The sequence below is a fragment of the Hemicordylus capensis genome, chromosome 10 (assembly GCF_027244095.1).
Source record: "Hemicordylus capensis ecotype Gifberg chromosome 10, rHemCap1.1.pri, whole genome shotgun sequence".
Lineage (NCBI taxonomy): Eukaryota > Metazoa > Chordata > Lepidosauria > Squamata > Cordylidae > Hemicordylus > Hemicordylus capensis.
This window is the reverse complement of record NC_069666.1, coordinates 19,505,093-19,510,164: the sequence shown is the minus strand read 5'-3', so window position 1 is coordinate 19,510,164 and position 5,072 is coordinate 19,505,093. Positions and strand designations below refer to the sequence as shown.

The 5,072-nt window shown below is 48.2% G+C and overlaps 1 protein-coding gene across 3 annotated transcripts in view; it reads right to left on the bottom strand.

Moving 5' to 3' along the window:
- The window catches only part of LOC128334943 (actin, cytoplasmic type 5-like), a 4,288-nt gene extending 2,769 nt beyond the window's left edge, over positions 1–1,519 (bottom strand). Inside the window, exon 1 of one of the 3 annotated variants that reach the window (XM_053272520.1) lies at positions 1,366–1,519. The gene's annotated coding sequence lies outside the window, so the exon portion shown is untranslated. The remainder of the gene's footprint in view (positions 1–1,365) is intronic. The other 2 variants (XM_053272521.1, XM_053272522.1) reach the window with 2 other exon arrangements.
- Between the last annotated feature and the right edge of the window lie 3,553 nt (positions 1,520–5,072).

Below are 5,072 nucleotides of genomic sequence, written 5' to 3'. Positions count from 1 at the left end.
TTTTGTTTACAACTCCCTGCATCCCCAGGCAAAGCCCACTGCAGCTAGGGATTCTGGGAGCTGTAGTCAACAACATATGGGATTTTCTTTTGGAGTGAGCCCAGGACCAATGTTCCCTCTAACAGAAAAACCCAGACATTGCTGACTACAGCTCCCAGGATCCCTAGCTGCAGTGGGCTTTGGCTGAGGATTCTGGGGGTAGTGATGTGCACAGACCGCTCAGATGGGCATTCTACAGCCCTCCGGACATTGGGCCGTTCTACACCAGGGTGGGGGTTCCTTTAAGGGCGGGGGGTGTACTTACCCCTCCCGCTGCTTTTCCCCCACCAGCGCACATATTTTGGTAAGCATTTGGGGCAGCAGGGTACCTACCTGCCACCCCTTCCCCCGGAGGAAAAACAAAAAAGAAACCGTGCAAAGTGTGGAGACAAGGGGGCCATGAAAAAGATGCCAATAATTGCAAAAACACAAATTGTGCTGCATTTAAATATCCAGAGATCCACATAGATCTCTGGATCTTTAAATGCAGCACAATTTGTGTTTTTGCAATTATTGGCATCTTTTTCATGGCCCCCTTGTCTCCACACTTTGCACGGTTTCTTTTTTGTTTTTCCTCCTGATTTGGCGTGCATCCCATTTTTTTCTGCCCCTTCTCCCGTCATCAGCAAAAGGCTTCAGAAAGCCTTTTGCACGTGCACACGTTGTGCACGTGTCAATCTCTGCATGCACACGCGCAAAAGGCTTTCTGAAGCCTTTTGCTGATGACGGGGCAAATGTTTACCAAAATACATGCGCTGGTGGGGGAAAAGCGGCGGGAGGGGTAAGTAAACCCTCCCCCACACTCTTAAAGGAACCCCCACCCCAGTGCTGGAACGCAGCTCCGTGCACATCCCTAGCTGGGAGTTGTACTCAGCAACGCCGGGGATTTTCTGTTAGAGGAACACTGGTCCCAGACTCACTCTCCCTGGCAACGGCTTCAGGTAGGCCTGGGAGCGACTCCTGCTGGCAAGTCTGGAGAGCTGCTGCCGCCGCCGCCGCCAATCAGCGCATGCAATACTGAGCTAGAGGAACCAAGGGACTGACTCAGCATATGGCAGTTTTTGATATCCTTCCACCATCCTTTGTCTGCTTCAGGAGTCCCCGCCAGGCCGCCTCAGCCCTGACCCAAGAGGCGGGGTGGGTGCCCCCAGCCGGGCCTGGCTAGCGACCCCTCACCCTCCTCCAGGGTTAGCCTGCGAGGGACCACCTCCTGCCTCCCAGGCCCCCTTCAGGGAGGACCTCAGGACGGGCCAGCGCCAGGCAGGGAAACGGCAGGAGCCCGGCTCCGGTGACCCCGTGGGCCTCCCGCTCCCCTCAGCGCCTCACCTGCCTGCTTCTGCGACCTCCGGCTCCGTAAAAGAAAGGACCTCCCCGAACTGCGCGCGCGGCCCCAAAAGCTTCCTTTTCAAGCCGCCGGAAGTCGAAATCCCCCACGCCGATTGGTCACCGCGAGCGAGGTCCCTCCCCTCCGCTCCTCTATTGGGCGGTGACGTATAGCCTGACGTCACAGCGCGCTTCCTTCTGTTGGGGCGTTGTCTTTGGAAAGGGGACGAGGTAGGAAAAGCCTGGAACGCCCGCGCGAGAACTGCAACTCCCAGCGTTCTTTGGGGCAGCCTAAGAGCGGGGTTCTGCTGCGGCTGCAGTTTTCTACGGGGCGTGGGTGGTGCCATGTAGCGTTCGGGGTGGAATTGAGCGCTGGTCGTGGGCGGGGCCACTTCATAGAATAACCTTTGCGACGCCCGAGGAATGGGCACTTTGCGGGGGGGGGGGATCAGTCGCGAGGGGGAAATAACTTCTAAGGCAGCATTTTAACTGCTGAGCAGCTGCACAGGGGTTCTGGAACGTGTCCGCGCATGCTGTTCGGCTACAACTTTGGCAGGGGGTGATGGGAGTTGTAGTCCAACTGGGGATTCTAGTTTGAGAACCCCTGGAAACTTAAGATCTTGAATTTTGTAAATAAGGGACTGTGGAGCGTTGGAAATCCCTCTTAAAGTTGGACTACCTGGCAGGGTTGTCGACTCGTCTCCCTTAGGTAAAACGATAGAAGAACATGAGAAGCGGCTACTGATTCAGACCCTTGGTTCATCTAGGTCACTCTCATCTGCTCCAGGGCTGTTTTGCTGCTCGGGATGTTGGGAGTTCTAGTTCAGCAAGAGGAGGCGGCCGGCCAAGGTTGCCTATCCCTGACTACTCTGACTGGCAGCAACTCTCCTGCGACTCTGATTGGAAGCAGCTCCAGGCTTTCAGGCAGGAGTCTTTCCTAGATAACATTACTAACTTGCCGGAGCCTAGACCCCAGGCACATCTACATTGTGATTTATATTGTACCTACATATGGATTTAAATTGTAGCTGTTGATATAACCGTGAAAGCCGGTTCTTGTCTGGGTGGTGCACGACGCCAAATGATACACACACAGGGAAAAGCTTATGGGATTTTATTGCTAGCAAGTAAGGCTTTCGGGGTGCACCCAAATCGAGAGCGAAGACCCCCAGTTGCAGGTAAGTATTTATACACAGAGGGTAGCTTAGTCATCTATCATGGTGTAACAAAAGTCTTAGGCTAAGAATGCAAAGCCTATCATCAGTGCAGATCCACCTTTGTTTACATCAGAATGAAACAATTGACCATCCCTTAACTTGTATCAGTTTCCCAACATCCACCATTTATGGCCTATTTCATTTCCCCTTCGTTGCCCCCTCCCTTATCTTCCTAGAGGTGTCAGCGAGTTATATGGGCCCCTTGTCTATGTTTCTCTTAGTGGAAGAGTAAGATACCAACAGCTGCAGCAGATTTACTCCTTAAGAGGTAAAGGCTACCTCCCTAAGCAGAGAGGGCTGGAGGAATTAACCCCTTAGTTTCCAGTGTGGGAGAGGCATAGAGAGTTATAGGACTTCCTATTAAGATGGCTGTGCTGTGGTTCCCTAGGTCTTAGTTTTAGGTTAGACTGCCCTCCCAATGTGGATGGTTTGCATGGGTATATCACTATCTTGGGGAGAGGAAGTAGTCATTGTAATAATTCTGTGATCTGGAGATAGTAGCACTGAACTACATTGAAGGGCTGCCATAAGCCTCAGCACACTCACGATGCAATACAGGGGTTATTAGCATTTGCTGCATTTTAAAAAAAATGCACAGACTTTCTGATCTGAGCATAAACTCATCTTTGCTTCTACCTGCTGTTCAGTGGAAGCATGCTGCTTCCCACGCACTTATATGGTCAGAGTCCCAATTTCCCTTTTGCACCCTATAGCCAATTGCTACTTTGGGGCATTGGGGAGAGGATACTAGAAGTAAGCAACCAGGAAAAATAGATTTTAAAAGTCTATAAACCCAGGTATAGACAATGATGTGATTGGTTTGGGGGTGTGTGTGTGTGTGTGTGTGTGTGTGTGTGTGTGTGTGTGTGAAGTCTGGTATAGACTCCCTTCTGTTTTCATTTCTTTCCCCCTTTTTCTGATGCTTTGGAGGTACTACATACTGGTCCTGGGCTCTTGTTCACTGGCCTGGTCTTCCTAGGTCTAGACCATATCCGGATTACATCTGTGTGTAATGTATGTTCTTTTCTTGTATATATTTGGGATCTGCACAGACCTCCCTTTTCAGCTGGGGAGGTCTGGTTACCACTGGCTCATGTGGTGGTGACCCAAACACTGGGTCTTCTCTAGGGTGGCTGCAGGAACCTCTGGAACACACTCCCATGTGAAATCAGAACCTCCCCATCTTTGGTGGCTTTTAAGTGACTCTTAAAAACATACCTCTTTTATCAGGTGTTTATAGTGTTTGAAAGTTTTATTGATGGCTATTTTAATTTGTTTTATATGATTTAATAGCAATAGCAATAACATTTATATACCGCTTTATAGCCGGAGCTCTCTAAGCGGTTTACAATGATTTAGCATATTGCCCCCAACATTCTGGGTACTCATTTTACCGACCTCGGAAGGATGGAAGGCTGAGTCAACCTTGAGCCCCTGGTCAGGATCGAACTTGTAACCTTCTGGTTACAGGGCGGCAGTTTTACCACTGTGCCACCAGGGGCTCCTTTAATTCAGTATTAATTGTAAATTCAGGTTTTTAATTCAGTATTAATTGTAAACTGCCCAGAGACTTTATATAAGGCAGTATATAAATACCATCTTTTTCTGATTCTAAAACACCTGCATGCATAATACACACCTACATGAGGGAGAAACCTAACTCCCCCTCTCCCTATTTTTCCCATGGGGGTGGGGAGTGTGTAATAAACAGAAAAAGACAATAAAATTCACACAAGTTTCCAAAATGTGTTTGGATTAAGCAAAATTTGATTGGACTTTTTTATGACACCTTTTTGACCAATGATGATCTGGCACTGCTGTGCAATCACCTATTTGGGATTTCAGTCCTGCATTTGCATCTCTTGAGGGAATGTATGTATGTATGTATTGTATGTTTTTTTTAACTTTTGTAAACTGCCTTGGGATTGTTTTTAATGAAAGGCAGTATATAAATTTAACAATAAATGAATAAATAAAAATTTGATGTTATGGGATTTATAGCTATTGTATTGAACTGAAGGAGGAGGGTCAAAGGTGTGCATTTATTTGATTTTCTCCCAGGACCAAATACTGGGGAATAGCTGGCACTCTCATTTCCATCTCTGGAAGAATAACTGAACAGGAGCCCAGAACAGCTGCAAGACACTACAGACCCATCTAGGTGGATCGTTCCCCTTCAAGCTTTATTGCTTTCCCAGATTGATTGTGATACTACATGGATGCTGAAACCTTCGTCACGAGTGTGGAAAATTTTAAAGGCCGCTACAGTGATCCTAGTATCAGAGAAACAAAGGCAAGTTTGCAGATAGGTAGGAAACTTCTGCAGCGTCAATAACTTTCATTAAAGGAGCTCAGGAGTGCCCCTTTAGTTAAAGCCGGTAGCGACAAAGAGTTTTCACCAATATAACCCACAAAATCGTATTGTTTAGACCAGGGGTTCTCAAACTTGGGTCCTCAGATGTTTTTGGACTTCAACTCCCATAATTCCTAGCC